Genomic DNA, 18,223 nt, shown 5'->3' with positions numbered 1-18,223 from the left:
CATCGATTAAGGGAGCGATGAGTCTTGGGCGTAGATCGCCGCTGACGTAGCGGAAATGAGTAAGCGCGACAGACAAGGACGTAGAAGAAAACCGACAAGGACACAGCACTACTTTCAACTGATATTTCATTTTCGCACGAACCGATCAACTTATACGGAGCGAGCGGAAACAACAGAAACAAAGAACATTCAGTGGGTCATATCGTTGAACCGAGCAGGTGTACGGAGTACTATCACGACATAGTAAAAACTTACCACGACAAAGCAAGATATTGTAACTCTTTTTGAGAAAGCGATAGGGAAGGTTGGCTATAGCGCATTTTTTCTAGTCTCGCAATCTCATAGGCCTATACAATTTCTCTTGTCATCTTGTCATGTGCCTTAAACAGGATAGAAGTGTTTTCGAACAAGGGCTTGCCGCCACAATCTCGGCAATGAATGCCCAAATGACCCGAGATTGTTTTCGTGACGTTATAGTGATGCTCCTTTAGTGTCTGGTTAATACACCTGCTGGTCTGACCAACATAGGTTCTTTTACAAGAAAGTGGAATGGCATAGACAACCGTTACGAGCACAGGTTACAAAAGGTGTTCGATGGTTGACGTGACATGCGTTTACACTGTTGCTTTCTGAATTAACCTGTCGACTTCCGACAGGTTAATTAACTTCCGTAGACGAATGAATTAACTTCCGTAGACGTGGTATTAACCGGTGGTTCAACGATATGACCCACTGAATGTTCTTTTGTTTCTGCTGTTTCCGCTCGCTCGGTACATATTTATCGGTTCGTGCGAAAACAAAATTTCATTTGAAAATAGCGCTGTGTCCTTGTCGGCTTTCTTCTACGTCTTTGTCTGCCGCGCTTACTCGCTATTCATGGATCATGGATGCAAACCAGGTAGCTCACCAACGTGTTTTAGCACTGCAATTCTGGCCCGTAAATATCGCGGTGGCTGCGCTTTAAAGGAGCATATGCTAAATTGCCCACAGCCAAGAGGAAATGTTCAAAACAATGCTGCGCGCAGCAGTGCAATTTTTGAAGGAATCAGAATATTACAAAGGTACTAAATCTGATAAACATGATCTTCGAGTTATTGTTAACCGGTATGCTTGGCTACACGACTCGTGTGTTTTCGTTTTAGCAGATAATTTTTTTGTGAAAACATAGTTGTTGTAGTTACAATGTGGCACTTAAGAGACGATTAATTCCCAAGTTACTTATGATCGGCTATGACAACATTTTAGCGAACTTTTATGTTCTGTGTGAACATTTCAATTGCGTTAACCAACACGCCCAGTCTGCCATTCTTACTTCTTTGTGTTTTATCAGCTTTTGTGTTACGTGCACACAATATTCTATTAAAAAACTTGCACCTGAGTGTGTGAGCGTTGTACTACGGCCTTTGTATATAGCTTTGTGTTTGTTTTCCTACTTTGCGATGACAACTGTCGTGCAAGAGAAGAGGAGTCGCCAGCGCCACGCGTGGCACCAACATCTCCTTATATACAATTATTAATAATAAAAATTCAGTGCCTTCCTTACCATTCATCAAAAATTATCTGTACCCTCTGTGCCTGGTTCTACACAGCTTTGCTGGTCGTCCACCTTCAGAGAATAGAAGGCTCATGAATTTTCTTCTTTCGGGTGCAAAAGCTCATTACAGGATATTTTTTCTGGGGTCGTGAACACAGTGCTGCAGAAAGAACAACCTAAAAGACACTTCGCGTGTCTGACTACTCCTCGACCGCATGGGCTGTGCGTGTACAGATTGTGGGCGCATACGCGTACGGCCTGCGTAGTACGGCATACGCCTGCAGCCTCTGCCACAGACCCTTGACGCGTCTGTCGCACACCGATCTTTCCTTGGGTCAGATGTTTAATTTAGTGGCATAATCAGCTGTCCTTCCAGTTTATATAGTGTTCGCGGGCCCCCATTAATCTTAGTGATGGCCTTCGAAATGCGACCTTCTACACAGTCGCTGCACATTCCACAGGTTATATAATTCCTCTCGCATACTTCAGTCGCAAGCAGCTACTTGTGTGACAGAGACGGTGGACTTTCCAGTGCCTGAATCTGCAGGCCAATCTGTCTAATGAATCAGCGCTTCTGACTCGGCTACTGCTCTGCCACAGGGAATCGTCTTCCAGATAGTTAAGAAAATACGCGAAGCTTTCTGCGGTTCCTTCAAAATTCGCGACGGTCTCACATGTTATCAAAGACCTTGGGAAAGACAGCATTAGATGTAGAAAACCATGGGACATATAAGCGACATCGCACCTGCATGACTTCCTTGTGTTGTAGGAAAACGCACTATTTGAAAGCTGGTGTTTAACCAGCGAAGCTTAAACGTGCGGCCCTGGCTTTCATCACTGGCTTAATCCCGAGGGTTAATTAAAGCATTTCGCAATTACTGGCTACGTCTGCCTAGAAATCTTAATTGGTGTTCGCAGCCCGTGTGTTCCCTTCTTCATTTTCAGTGGACCAGTGGCAAACAGTGGGTTTGCAAATTCGGCGGCAGAATTTTTGTGGAGTTTTTGCGCAGAAAGGACGGACAAATTTTCGTTTCAAGTATTCGTATACAAATGTCCCGCAAAAGCTATTTGGAGACGTCTGTGGAGACCTATGACGGAAAAGGGAAAGTGGCACACGCGGGCGTAGATGATCTGATTGCCTCACTTGTTAGGCGCTTTCGATAACAGCTTGATTGCAAGCATGTGTAACTAACTATACAGATGTTTAAAAGGAAACATGAAAGTGTGAAGAGATGTAAATTCCGGAACAGGGGCTTTCGTTCCAGCGACGTCCGTGTCCCGAATTCTGATCCATACAGATGTTTGTTAAAGATACAAGCGGCAGTAGCCTGCGCCGTCCGGTGGTTACCCACTTTGTCATTACTATGCACGGTTCGAGCCATGCACATGACAAGCAAAGGGGAAGTTGAAACGGTTCCATGAATTTTTGTTCTTGGTGTTCTGAATGGGTTGGCCATCCGTGCGTCAAGCTGATGAATAGTTCCTTATGTTCCGGAGTGCTATTTGCAGCCTCAAATATGCCCGGATAACATATGTTTTAGAATGCTAAAATAACATGTCAGACGAATACGCCTTCATATTCACTTATTTTATTACAGCGTAAGAATATGCTTTAAAAGAAACTCTTAGGACACCTTACTTTCATGCACGAATAAGAACTATATTAAGCTGTGACAACTGATTTCTAGTTATTGCTGCCTTAATCGGCTCCTTTGTCCCGATCTCGTCACACGTAGATCTACAGCGTATGACATAAATACTGGGGTTCGACGTCCCCAAACCACGATATGATTATGAGGCACGCCGTAGTGGAGGGCTTTACAAATTTGGACCATCTTGTGTTCCTTAACGTGCACAGACATCGCACCAGGCCCGTAGCCGGGGGGGGGGGCAGCCAAGGGGCCATGCTCCCCCCCCCCCCGAAATTTTGGTGAAGTGGTGTTTTTACCGAAACTAAATATTGAAGATAGGTGTTTTTTCAAAGTCAAGGTTTGCAGCAAGCCCCCCCCCCCCCCCCCCCCCCCCCCCCCCCCCCCCCCCCCCCCCCCCCCCCCCCCCCCCCCCCCCCCCCCCCCCCCGAAAAAAATTCCTGGCTGCGGGTCTGCATCGCACAGTACACGGGCCTCTACCATTAGATCTACAGTGTAGAAAAGCGTTCGCTTCTCCGCGAAACCGGTGTACTTGGCTTTTGTAAATTTGTTTTCCCTTGCCAATTATCCACCCGTATTACTGTTGTACCAAGGAAGATAAACCAGCCAGACTGCAGGTGTTGAACGCAGATCTGACGGGATGCGATTCGTCCCTTCCTCACTGAGGCCGTTATACTTGGCTGTTCGCGCCCAGTTCCAGCGTGCGCAAGTGCGCGTGCCGCGCCTAATGAAACTGAACAACAGCCGACTTAAACAGGAGCGCATATTTTAAAGCTAACAATACGCAGCGACCTTGTAGATTACTCAGAATGCCACGTCGATGTACGGACCACTTCCATATTCATATATTCTTAGCGATGTCACATCTGTTATCGCCTTCAGATAATAATCGTATAATTATGGGGTTTTGCGTCCTATATCACGATACGATTATGAGGGACGCCGTAGTAGAGGGCTTCGGAAATTAGGACGATCCGGTGTTCTTTAACTTGCATCTAAATGTGAGTACACGGGCCTCTAGCATTCACGCCTCCATCGAAATGCGGCTGCCGCTGCCGGCATCCGATCCCGCGACCTTCGGGCCAGCAGTCAAGCACCATTAACTCCTAGACCACCGCGGAGGGTATATCGCCTTAAGGCGCTGTTTGCAACGAACTAGTGAAGAGCGTAGCATATTTTTTTACCTCTTCATTCGAGCGTTCAGCATTTGACGAAGACTGTAACGAACAGCTGCTTGCAGTTATCAACAGCTCTTGAGCGCCTGAGATATTCAACTCCAGGCTCTCACATTTTGCGCATCTGAGGTTGTTTTGATCGTAAGCACAAAAGCCGAGGTATTCCTGTGCAGCTGAGTGGAGCATACTGTCACGAAATAAAACAAAAGATTTATTAAGCAAAAAAAAAATGTGTGCCTGCCAGGGATCGAACCTGGGACCTTCCGCGTGTTAGGCGGATGTGATAACCACTACACCACAAGCACAGCTGGTTCAGTTTCCTGTCGAAGGCGACCGCAAGGTACTTCACTTCGAGTAGCTGACCTACTTCAGCGGCCGGTTCCTTCGTCCACGCTCGCACGTTGCCGGCGCACGTTGCGCAACGCTCACAACACTCTTCAAACGGTGGTACCATCTCAAGACCACAGAGTCGGTATTCATTCCAAAAAACAGAATGAATACTTACCAACTAGCTCAGCTCTCTGCCATTCTAGGAGTCGGTATCACTGCACAACGATTGAGTAAATGATTTCTAGAGAACGTGCCCCTTCTCCAGTCTTTCTTGCAGTATGCCGAGACTGAAACGTTCTACGAACATCAACCAGTCTCCCTCTACACGCTATGAAAAAAAATAGAGTATGACTTATTCTTTTCGGTGAGTCCTCACTTGCCACGTATATGACTCCCTTTAAAGTGTCACGTTAACTCTCTTTTGGATCTCACGACTCTTCGACGAGAGTATAATGATCTCCAAAGAGAGTTAAAGTGTCTCTTTAAAGGGAGTCATATAAGTGGCAAGTCAGGGCTCGCATAAGAGAGTCAAATTACTCTTTTTTTTTCTTAGATTGTACCCCGTTTCTCTCAGCAATAGGTTAAGGCCACTGACAATATAGTTTGATCGCTCCAAGAAAAAAAGATGGGACCACAGTACTACTACTCCTAACCAGTGTTGTGTGTGTTACCGAAAAAAAAGTAACTAGATACGCTGCTCGTTACGCTAAAGAAAAAATTGGGGGACGCTTAAGCTTCGCCTTTAAGAGTTGAACGCGATAGCGACATCCTGTCCTTAGTGCGCACTTCGAACACTACGAGTGTCTAACAGAATGCGCGCACTAAGGTGTGTGCTTTATGTAATTGGTAGCATGCTTTAAACCAGGAGCAATTACGCGCGAGAAACTTTTTCGAAGCTGCGATGCACCCACTACGGGGTCTTAAGGGAATACGCGCAGTAATGTGTGTGCCTTTTGCAATGGGTGGCTGTCTTTAAACCTCCAAGTCGTTATGATATTGGCATGGTGTGACGCCCGATGGCAATGTACGCTTGTACCACGCAATATTACTCCGATATTACATCTCGTACTGTGGCACCTGTATACAGGACGCGTATTTTTGGGAAGCATGAAAGTTACTTTCAGTACAGCTCCAAGCAGAGGCGTGGCTGTGTGGTAGAACACCTGCTTGCCACGCAGACGGCCTGGGTTCGATTCTCACTCGGACCCAACATTTTTATTACCTTATTTTATTTGCAGCTTTTTCGATTTTTCTGTCAAGGACAAGATGATTATTTTTCGCTCACAACCAACGGCGCCGACGCCGACGGCGGAATTTCTGCGATACGAGCTCTTTAACGCTATTGCGTTAAAAGGAACGCGTAACCGCCCTACGTTATCCATAAAAAAATAAGTTAATGCGTTACTGTTACCGTTACCGAATCTACAATAGCAGGAATCTAGAATAGCAACTTTCTAAAGCTCATATTTGTATTTGACATAACAGTTCTAGCCCAAACAATTTTTACCCGAAGTACTGATTTAATTAGAATAATTTGCACAAATGAGCTGTACCTTGGCAGTACTATAGTGGCCTAAGGTTGCCTCTGTAGTTACATGTGATGACTTCTGACTCTGTGGAACATGGGGAAGCCATTTTTAGCAGGGGTGCATTAAACAAATTGTGATTTATTTCATCATCAACGCTCTCCGCAAAGAAAACATCGTTGAACAAATTTGCAGTAAATATGACGGCGTGCTTCTACTTACATAATAAATGCGCAAATTTTGTAGCAATAAGGAAATGCCTAAATGAAATAAATCTGGGGAAATAGTATTTGCACACATGAACAATTTTTTTAAATTTAACCTGTATAATTACCGCAAATATTGCGACTGTGTATGTGAAGGTGTTCAGGGTTAGCCTCGCAGCCGGGAATTCAGTAACCAGAAACGTATTCGCAGTTGCAGATATCAAGATGCAAAACTAATTTTGAATACTAATTTTATAAACTGTGCCAGAGTATTGCAGGGCAAACTTCTAATGTAGCTACAAGTTGCAGAATGTAAGCAACAGCTCCATTTCAAAGCTGTCATCGGACAGCTTGACTCGCTCTTAGCGAATACGTCTGCACCTACGCTAAATAGGAGCTCGACGGATGTCCTATGTGGTACTCGTGTATTCACTCCAGGAAGAGTAGTGAACGCGCGGAAAGATTCATTGAGCCCGCTCATCGCGATCATTCGGCACCAAAGGTACCTAGACAGTCGCTCATCTTCAGTTGGCGATGAAGTCGAGAAGGCGTTTCCGAAGGAGTCATCCTCCGTTGTGTTGGAGATCACTGCGAGTCTGATGTCCACAAGCCAAGCGAATCTCGACAGCTAGCTTTTGACGGTTACAAGGGCTGCATTTCCCTTCATTTCATCGACAGTCAACGACAACTTGCGCCTCGATAGCAAGGTAGCCGAAACTATAGCATATCCATTGAAGAAATTTTGGCAATTTGCTCCCCATTGCAATTTCCCCTGCACAACAAAGGACCCCGCGCGAGCTCGCTTTGTCAACGTTTGGCGGGCCGACAGCAGCCCGCCTCTGTGACACAACAACGTCGACGCGAGCTCTGGGAAAGTGGCTCCTACAAGACGAATGAATTTGGTGTACAACTCCCGGGATAATTGTAATAAAAAGTAACGAGTAACGAGACACCTCACGTTACCGAAAAATGGTAACGTAAGTACGTTACCCATTACAGTTCCGAAATAGAAGCGAGTACGTTATTAAGTTACCGAAAGAAGTAACGCGTTACCGGTAACGCCGTTACTAGTAACGCGTGACCTCCAACACTGCTCCTAACACATTTCTTTGGGCTGGTTGGTGCGATATTGTAAGTCCGTGCAGTACCAAGCAAAGAAAGACAGAGCAAGGAAAACACTGTCTGTCTCCTTCATTACACTGTCTTCGACTGCTTTCTCTGCGTACACTTTGGCACTTTTAACGCATACAATATTTTTACTTTTACCGGCGATTGCCTTTGCTGGGCCGACCAGCCGGTGTTTGCCATTTCTCTTTCTATGACACTGGAATGTTCGCCATTACGCCTTCACTCTTGACCCTGAAAACGCGCGTGAGCCTGTAACTTTCAAAGCACATTGGTGCTGCCTTCGTTCTCAGAACAATGGCTCTGTCTTTTTTTGGCACATTGTATAGGAAGGAAAACAAGAGAGAGGGGCAAGGCAGGAATGCTAACCAGTTTAGAAGAACCGATATGCTACCCTACACTGGAAAGTTGAAAGTTACACGGTGTAGAAAGAGATTGCCCATCTAGCCAGTCACGGAAAGGAGGGGCAGAATTATATGAAAATAAAGAATGCTGCTAAAAAAAAATTAGCATAATCTTTACAAGTCTACCAAGATGCAATATGCGGCATATTTCTATCTTTGTGAAAGCAAGGGCATTTTTATTGGCTTTAGTTGCGAGACTTTCGATAGTGTCCTCTCTATGGCGTATAGGAAAGTACTTTTTTGCTTAACTGCGCATACCGATTCATCAGAAATCTAGCTTTAATATTATACAATGGTACAATAGCTTGCCAACTGTTCTTCAACTAAGTGCCAACGTTACATGACGTTGAGGGATATTGATCGTGCCAAAGAAATACATCTAAGCTACATATACAGTACGCAGCATGTCAAGCAGCCGCACTGACTTTTTCGGCAGCGATAGTTATGACACTGAACACAATGAGAACAGGAAAAAGTTCTGCAGCAACAGTTAATTGTGGACGTAAAATATTCCTCGCTTTTTTACATCCAAGTGTAGTTTCAAGAATCAGCATAAAAGATGTTATCATGCTAAACAAGCTGGGACGGACTTCTCTTCATGTGGATAACAAAGATTAAATAAAGAGGACAGACGTGCATTTCGTTCCTAAGTATAAAGATGTGCGCCTGCGGATCTGTGAGTGAAACCGTGCAACGTGCCCTTAGCGCCCGGCAGCTGTGTCTAAACGGCAGGCATCTTTTACGGCTGTGCTCTGGGGTCCGATTCACAAAACTCCCTTTCGTAAGTGCGTTTTCCTATTGATCAGCCGGCTCCACTAATGGTATCTCCCGCATCGTGATTGGCTAAAGTATTCTTTTACGAAAATTTTTAGCGTAAGGTGTTTTTGTGAATGCGAACCCTGATCCAGAGGATATTAGGTCTACAGGATGCGCAGGACGTTCAAACTAATTCAAATCTAATAAGAGTGAACACGAAACTGGAGAAATGACGACATGTCTCCCCTTGCGACGTGTCCCCTCGTCTCAGTTATGGACTACGGAAACTACGGACTACGGTTCTTCCTAAAAGGCTTGCCAGCTGAACCTAAAGGGAACGTGTTTGGCACCAAAATCGTGGAACAGTTGGACTCTCGGAGAGCACAGTTTCAAATATGACACAAGGGCGTTGCTGCAATCAGTGAAGTAGCCTGAAATGAGGTTCCGTGTGTGGTACATCGTTTATAATCTCGATACGCCGTTGACTATAATGCACTCATCGCTTTCTTCTATACTTTTAGTGTCCGCCGCGGTGATACAGCGGTTTCGGGACCCGATAGTCGCGGGTTCGATCCCGACCGCGGCGGTCGCATTTCTATGGAGGCGAAATGCGCGAGGCCCGAATGCTGTGGGGCGTCAGTGCACATTAAAGAACTCCAGATAATCGAAATTTCAGGAGCGTTCCACGTACGGCTATATCGTGGTTATCGTGGTTTGATATCGTAGTTTGGCACGTAAAACCCTAGATATTATTATATTTCATTCGTTAAGTGTTTTCATTCTTCTTAGCTGACTGAAGGGCAGACAACCAGGCTCATCTTTACTTCATCTTTTCTGCGTTTATATTTGTTTAGCGCCGGGTGCAGTACAATGAATCACAGCATGTGGTCAACTTGTATAGTAGCGTGCGCTTGCCGACTCTCTCAGCCCGACGCCAAGAGCGTGAACAAAACGTTTACGTTGAAAGCCCCACAATTACAGCGTGAGCGCTTTCCAGCCAGTTGTAATGATATCATAACCGTATCTCGCGCCAAGAATGGGAAGCTCGGAAACCCAAGCCCATCTCCCTCGCCTGTATGTAACGTGTGTACAGAACACGCGTAGGCGACGCTTCTGAAAAGCCAAGATCCCCGATCTCTTCTGTGAAAAAAAGTTGCAGCGTTTCTGTGCGAATTAAAACCGGCCAGCTAGCTTATTACAGCTACGGAGCGTCGGATAGTTTTCTTGCTTGTCTCGAGATTCCGTGATTAGCTCATTTTGCCTCCCGCCACGACATTACGCTACACAGAAGGGATTTTCCCATTGTAGAATAATACTGTTTGCAGCGTTACGCTGACCCTAACCGCATAAATTGCAACTGCCCAGCTCGCAAACAATTCGTTTTAAAACGACCGCTCTCTATTATTTATGACGGCACTGTATATTGCACAAATTATTGTCCCCAAAGGACAACATAACTTAAACTACGTTTGTTTGTCTTGTATTCTTGCTTTCGCTTTGAACGGGGTATTTTTAACGATCAAGTAAATAATACGGAGCAATTTGGCCTATTCAGGTCGAGTGTCTAAATAGGCAAACCTGTACGACAGATGTCAACCGATATCGACACACGGGAAACGTTAAAAGGATGGGGTACTAATCACGTCTTTGATTGTTCGCTTGGGAATATATGTCGAAATTGCGAAGTGTGCAGCTGCAGCGGAATGAAACATTAGCACAAGTAACCAATGACCAGAGCAGCAAAACTATGAATACGTATACGTAGCATAGAACCGTTGGAGAACTCGTCCGTGGGATGGTAACCTGCACATCGTATAATTTCCTACTGCAGGTTGGGGAAGCTGTAGGCTCCGTTAAACTAATAAGAAATTACACTGGAGCCGACGTTTCGGCCAAGTGGTCTATCTTCTTCAAGACAGCAAGCCTACTTTAGCGCGTCTATGTGTATGCTTCGTACGCTCTCCACAAACCACAAGGCTGGAACTTTGTTGTTGGGGGAGAGCACCGAATCAAACATTCATCTGACTGCAACTCCGACACTTCGCTTCTATCTGGTGCAATGCACACGTTCCGCTAAGATATGGTCCATACAGATATGGCCGTACAGATGGGATCACTAAGCGTGTTATTCTATATGCTATGCCTCATGTGCGCATACTGCACAAGTGATGTCAGCGTCGACGTCAAAATTTACTTGGAAGTCACCGACCAGCCGTGCTTGTGGTGTAGTGGTTATCACATCCGCCTAACACGCGGAAGGTCCCAGGTTCGATCCTGGCAGGCACACGGCCTCTTTTTTTTAACTGAATGTTCTTTTTTGAATTTAAGCATTGACTGTCTACTGATCCTTATGAACAAGAATCCCGCAGTTTCCTCGAATACTCCGCACAAAGCGTTGTTGCGTGGGTAGCGATGGATGCTTGCTTGGGCCGAATGAGTAATTCACTAAGACTGCATCTTAGTTTTTTTTCTCTACTTTACTGACACGCTCATTTGTGCATTCTATGGCGTGTGCTTGAATGTGTGCGCGCACACCATCAAGTAGCGTCGGCACTCACGACGCTATATATTTTGGCGTGACCGACGTGCCAATCGTATGTAGTGGCTTTCGCACTGGCCTAACATGCTGGGGCTGGTGTGACCTCATGAGCTCATATACAAGAGCCACATCTTACTTTTGTTCTTCTGTCTTTTTGTTATTTGGTTTTGTTATGTCCCGCATTACTTTCGTTGTTATCGATAAAAAACAACTCTTGCGATGTATTTCAACCCGTTATACACGCAGAAAGAAAGGAATGTTCATGAAACCTTGTTTTCAAAACGACAATAAGTGAGATGCCTACGCTACCTTCCTGTTGTGACTAAACCGTTTCCCGTGTGTCGATATCGGTTGACATCTGTGCTTGTCTGAAAAAAGAAAACGAACAGGCGTGCCATCACCAATGGCCGTGGAGCGTAATATATGTCAGTTCGAATGTCTCCGCAATGCCGGGGTTCCAGGGTCGTCTGATATTCTTCTGTCAACGAAACCGGTGGCGGCACCTACACATAGCAAGGAAATAAACATGGAGAGCGCGGTAATTGTTTCTCTCTCCTTCGCTACATAACCTTGGCATCCTCTCACAACGAGTTTCCCCGAGCGACACGCGAAACGTGAGCGTTCCACTCTTCTCCTGTGCGGAGATCCGCGAGGCTCATTAGCAAAGGTCGGCAAAAAAGTGGAGCTCGCTAAGACTCACTCAAGAAATATATTTGCGCTTACGGCTTACTCGGACTCAGACTCGCCAAAATTTTTCTCAACCGCTCTTTCACTCAGACTCAAACTCATCAAAAAAGTACTCACCAGGACTCGCTCAGACTTAGTCTCACGGCTCGGCCCGAGCCTGAGTGAGCCTGAGTGCGCCGAATCATGAGTGGGTTTGCCGATTTGCGCTTGTAAGTGCATGGGTGTGCGAATATAAATGTTTCAATTAATGAAATAAATTGTTTTCGTATTTGGTTAGACGTTCGAGTTTGTTCGGTGCACGAAACGATTAGTTGGTACTATCGCTCAAATCTTTTTTCGTATTTGGTTAGATGTTCGAGTTTGTTCGGTGCACGAAACGATTAGTTACTACGTACTATCGCTCAAATCTATTAGTGCGATTAGTTGGTGTGCTTAATATATAGCTTTCATGTAATCACGTTACCGATGCGCAAAACACTGTTAAAACGAAAACAAAAACAGCGGGTCGTTTCCATATTGTGACTAACCGAATATAACGCGTCGCTCACGCTTTGGAACGGTGATGGGATCAATGTTAGTTTTGGGTAGGTGCTGCTGAGTGATGATAGTGTGGGCCTGGTATATCCATGCACTATCAATATGATATTTGTCATGTAATTACGTGCTGCTTGGCTTCTATTACATTCTATCACCACAGTTCTAAACACGAGTCCGTTGAAGGTGCAAGGCCGCCTTCAGAGATCGTCTTTCTGATGCGTATCGCCTGCATTCACACAGAACGTGTTCAGGTCTTCTGGGACATTCCTGACAAGGTTATGTCAGGGCAACGCCAACTGCGGTTGCAGAGTTGGTTGTCCGAGTTTATATCAGTGTAATAAACATTACGTATATGCACCTATGACTGCGCAAGCTACAGTCAGTTGTTGCGCTTTACTACATATATGTCCATGATCGCACCGCAGCGTGCACTTGGTGGCGATGAAACTGACGTCGCTGCTCTAACGTGAGTGCCGAGGTTACGTCGGACCATGAGCTACCCTTTACACTCGACGTGCCTGGTAAGCCGACGATATGCGCAGAAGTATTGAGCTTGCACAAAGCCATTGATCGACCTTGCAACACTTGGCTCAATGCAAGACATTCGGCATAGGCTATATACTGCACGCTGACTGCTTCCCATGTCAATGATTCCCACAATGCGTGCGTTTGCCGGAATTTTTTTTTATTCTACAAATGGAGTATTCAAGCTGACATTTTGTGGCTGTGCTGTAAGATAAATTCACACATAGCACTAACTGTAACGCTCAAGGTGCTGTGTTTTCGCCAATGGTTACCAAAAGCAAGGCAGGGAAATTAAAGAAACCTTAACAAAATGGCATCTTTACAAGTCCCGCCACCTAGAAGTGGTAGTAGGCAACCAAGAGAAGGCGCTGGCCGCCAAAGAGTCGGCACGCTTGCTGCCGGAAAGCCTCTCTTTGCAATGAATTCACCGATGCCTTTTGGAAGCTCGTTCATTAAAATGACAAGAAAAATATGACTATAGGACATGAAAAAACTTTAAGACGAGAGCATGATTAAATGGTACCTGCGTGAAGGCTTGTTAGCCGAGTCCGCGCTTCGGCTTGTCTCCGAATAGAAAATTTCGTGTTTACAAATTGTAACTAGGTATATAGATGTCACTAGCTATACTTGTTGGAAAACACTTTGGCATCGAACCTATAGCGTCGTCGCGCAGCAACAAGCGAATGCAGCAAGCGTTCCTTGCTGTAACTTCTGATGAGCGTGATCGATAATGTACGACTGTTCTGAGCACCAGCCAGGATCATTGTTGGACGGCGGCAATCGTGTTTTCTAATGGGTCTGTGGGATAGGGGAAAATGACCTCCTTCGTGGCAGCGGTGTCTCCGCTCTTAGAACAGAACTAAGCCTTGAATGCCCAGATTTCGAGCGAACTCAGAGCGTGAATAATGAAAGCTCGGGAAGTGCCTGTCATTCACCTGCCCGGGCTCTTGGTACAAGCTGACTTCTTGTACGTAACGCACGACAAGCAAGTCCAACAAGAGATATACCAGTGTTCGTCTCTCTCGCTTCTCTCCGTTTTTATATTCTTGCTTAACGTAAGCTACATATGTAAAGTCAGATGTAACAACTCACCAATACCGCTACATTTGTGAGGTTCAAGGCCCTCCTTGATAGGTTCGGTTGCAGCGCCCTAACAAAGTTAGGGAAGTTAGACGACAGGAAGCTTCCTAACTTTGTTACTCGGTGCTACAACCAAACCTATAGCGATAAAGTAGCAACTAGCCTGCGTCGACACCCTGTTCACATTATTGCACCCTTTGATTTTATTAAGCCTATAGTAAGGACCGTTGAAGAATATCTTATAATACTCGCGCACCACGTACATAAGTGGAGAAAATAAAACAACTATTTCGGTACTTGATCTTCGACGTCGTGCATTCTTATGTCAAGCACTAGGTGGTATTTGTGCTCGCTACTCCATTAAAACATGTACGTGGTCGCAGTAGTGAAAGGGACATCATGGTTGTGGTGGTGATGACAACGCTACAGGCTGTGTTGGCCTGGCGCATTTGTCCGCAATTACTCTGCCCGAGTCTCTACCTCCACAGGGTATGCTTCACCATATGTCACGCAGGCCAATCTCTCGCACGTAAGTTAAAATTACAACCAACACTTTCCTCCGAACCGTGCGCGCGCTTTCCGGAAACACAGTCTGTTCTGTGCACTCGTGGGCAAATCCTCTTTTCTTCGTGCTTTCCGAGGCGTCGCTGGTCGAAAACCGGTACCAATGTTTCTGGTTGCCCTAAAATCACAATGTGAAACCGCGTGCGAGCTTCAGACGATCTGCTAGCTCGCGCTGCCAAGCATGTTGTCAGAGATGCGGCCGCATCTGTGGTGCAGGGGGAAGACGAGTGGCGGCGCTGATGGTTGAGCGATCATAGAGTCACTTGAAAATTTTTCTAGTGACTCTAAGCGATCACAACCCCGCCTGACCACTGTAAGGACTATTCGAAACAGTTCTTTTATTATTCGAACACCATCCGTAATGTATGCGATGCGTATTAACTTTGCATTCGCTTCCGCATTAGGTATCACCATTCGCCCATCCCTGTTTGCGAGCGGTTCGCTAACGTAAATTGTCCTGCTGACGAAATCAACACCTGGGAGCTGCCAGACCTTATAGTTAGGCAGCGTCTACGTGGCCCCGCAAAATAAGCAAGAGAACATAAACGATGTTTACGTGAATCAATAAACGCTCCATTAGGCCTACACTTTTCCTGCGTAGCCTGCAATTAGGAAGCTATCAAGAACGATCGCGGAAAACCGAGAACGGTGTATGCGCATACGGTAACAGGATCAGAACTTGTTTATTTTCGGTTTTTTTCCTCGAGCCACTTAAAGCTTGTGCAGTTGCCTGTCGTGCACTTTGTCTGTGCTTATGCCTCCTTTGTTTCGTAATCAGGTAGACCTTAGCTATATTCTCTCCTAAAAATAATTTTGCCTTGAGTCCATCGTTATGTAATACATTGCTCAGCAGAAACATGTAGAACCGCACAAATGCGATCGCTATATATAGCTTACCGAGTGCATACGTACCGCCTGTGGTGTTGCAGCGACTTAGAGCTCTGCAAGCCACACGATTCGGCGAACACCTACTGTATACCCGGCTGTGGCAGTATGCAAGCATGGCGTTGCGCTCCTGAAAGCGAGGTCATGAGTGCGATTCCTGACTTCGGCGGCCGCGTTGGGATGGAGGCGTAATTCAAATAAAGAAGGCACGTGTATACGTAGTTTTAGATAATGATTATTGCTGGGGTTTTACTTCCCAACATCACGGTATGATTATGAGGGACGCCGTACTGGAGGGCTCCGGATATTTTGCCCGTCTGGTGTTGTTTAACGTGCACCTAAATCTAATCAAAAGGTAAGGACGCAGCCCAAGGTGAAGTAGAAACAGGATGACAGGAAAGAGCGTCACTTGCAACTGGATTTATTTGGAGAAAGGCCCTTACTTTTTAATCCGCGTGAACCAACCAGCCCAACAACAATGTTTTACTAACCTAAATCTAAGTACACCGGCCTCTAGCATTTCGCCTCCATCGAAACGCGGCCGAGCGGCGCGATAACCACTAGACCACCATGGCGGGTAGTTAGTTTTAGATGCATGTTAGGAAAACTCGAGAGGCTAACATTAACTTAGAGCTCTCCACTGGCCCCAATGTTCGGGATGTTCTGTACAACACAAAGTGCGTACGTGGGCAAGGCACGTTATGTGCTACGCGTGTCTCGTCCTCTCTCGTGTACACACCTGTAAAGCACGACTACACACCTGCATACGATGGGCCCCGGTTACAACGCTTCCCGGATATATGCTTCGGAGCATTGGCTTGATGAAACTTGCCATCGCGTGCACATCAGCCATGACGTCTCCATCCTCGTTATAACGAAGTAGCACCGGGACCATACATTAGTTCTTCATACCCGATATTCATTGTAACAGTAGAGAAAACGCCAGCTCTCATAAATAGGCAATCTTGCTGGCGCGATAACTGAGATGAAATAACACATTATTTCTAAGCTCCAAACTTTCTATAAATGAGGTAATTCTTACCTGTATACTTGTATAATTTCCCTCTAATGCGTTTTAGGTGGCGCAACCAGTCAAATGCGCTTTGTCTTTACGCTAAATGACCGAAATTTCCGCAACGTTATTAACCACATTTTAACCATATTTTTGATGTCACCGCTCAGTGGATTTTTAATGTCAGTTGCGAATTCTCTTTCAGTAGGTAGTTGTTTACCTTTCTGTGCCTCCTTTTAGTTTGAGCATCGTGCTAACCAAATAGTATTTCTTCGTTACAGCCGATGTCGCAGTGAATCTCGCGTTTTTGGTTTCCTTTTAAAAAAATAAATGTCGCTGTAATGAAGCGTGACCAATGAGAGTACGTATTTAGTTCGCTATAACCGATAATTCGCTCTACCAGTGTCCTTTACAACGAGGATCGACGGTATATGCAATCTAACAATAGTGCTTGTGTATCCAGTTTGCTGCGAAGGCCGCAAATTATTCGCGCTCATTAAACTCGCTCACTCATCAGCCACTGGATAATGTAATTCGTTCAACGATCGAAAACACACTCTCTGGAGCATGCCCAATGAGAAAATTAAACTGAATGAAGTAATAGAGAAGAACTTATGAAAAATAATGCTGTACTCTAAGAGGAGGTCACTGTGCCTGTTTAGGGCCATTTATATGCTCAGGTTTTATAGAAACTTCCGTTTTTGTTATTACGCAAACACAGATGCGCCCCTTACTGTCTTTGCTGACTAGCATACAGGAGGTTACATATCTGACCGCCCCCAAGTGTACTGGAGTAAAAATATAGGAAGATTATAAATAAAATCCTGCGCTAATGTCGTTTTGTGTGGGTCTTGGCGTAGTTCTAAATCCTGCACCTAATGTAGCTCCACTACCCTGAAACCTGAGGAAGTGCGTAGCACGCGCAACCCAGCGATTCCCTTGGAAATCACCAGGGGCGTAGCCAAGGGGGGGCTGGGGGGTTCAACCCCTCCCCCCGCTCGAAATTTTTCAGTTTTGCTTGCGTATATATACACGCGCACATACAAACGCACGCACGAACATACATAAAGTATGGTTGAACCCCCCCCCCCCCCCGAAAAAAATTTCTGGCTACGCCCCTGGAATCGCGCACTTGCCACCGCCTGGGCAATCGCGCCCTTGCTGAGGTGGTGGCGCCCTCTCCAGCGCGGCGCGGGTATCAGTCGAATGTTTCAGAGGGTTTCTCGTAATTTTCGGTAAATTATTGCGGTCAGTTCTTGGTTATTCCAGTAGCTTCTATATTTTAGACCTTCTTAGTTTATTTTGCACTGGTTTTGAGCATCGTTAGCTTCGTCTTAGGTCGGTATAGACCACTGCGTGACCATGGGACATGAGACAGTGGATGGACGACAAGCTGCGCCCCTAAAGTGCTACGCATTTAGAAATAACGTGTGTATTAGTACGCTTCCTTCCGGTCTCTTTCCTCAAGTGTACGGAGACGTGTAACTTTGGTACGTACAGTCACATACGCACATATATACACAAAAGAGTCAGTCACAAACTTTGGTTAAGTGCAGTGTTCCTCAAGAACACCAACAGCGCTTTTGTGTTGCGCATCGCACAACCGCTGTCTTGCCACGGGCCGAGAAGGTGCCGCTGTTCCAAACTCGAGTCGCGTTGAAAATGAAGTGCTGCCTTCAGAATCTGTCG

The 18,223-nt window shown here is 45.7% G+C and overlaps 1 protein-coding gene and 2 non-coding genes across 3 annotated transcripts in view; 2 read left to right on the top strand and 1 right to left on the bottom strand.

The window, feature by feature from the left end:
• The window catches only part of LOC119383207 (EEF1AKMT4-ECE2 readthrough transcript protein-like), a 252,945-nt gene that overhangs the window by 4,478 nt on the left and 230,244 nt on the right, over positions 1 to 18,223 (top strand). The gene's annotated exons all lie outside the window — the stretch shown is intronic.
• Trnav-aac (transfer RNA valine (anticodon AAC)) lies at positions 4,591 to 4,663 on the bottom strand. The gene has a single exon. It is a non-coding gene; the product is annotated as a tRNA-Val (tRNA).
• Positions 10,920 to 10,991, top strand: Trnav-aac (transfer RNA valine (anticodon AAC)). The gene has a single exon. It is a non-coding gene; the product is annotated as a tRNA-Val (tRNA).

The sequence above is a fragment of the Rhipicephalus sanguineus genome, chromosome 2 (genome assembly GCF_013339695.2).
Source record: "Rhipicephalus sanguineus isolate Rsan-2018 chromosome 2, BIME_Rsan_1.4, whole genome shotgun sequence".
Taxonomy (NCBI): domain Eukaryota; kingdom Metazoa; phylum Arthropoda; class Arachnida; order Ixodida; family Ixodidae; genus Rhipicephalus; species Rhipicephalus sanguineus.
This window is presented reverse-complemented; position numbering and strand designations above follow the sequence as displayed.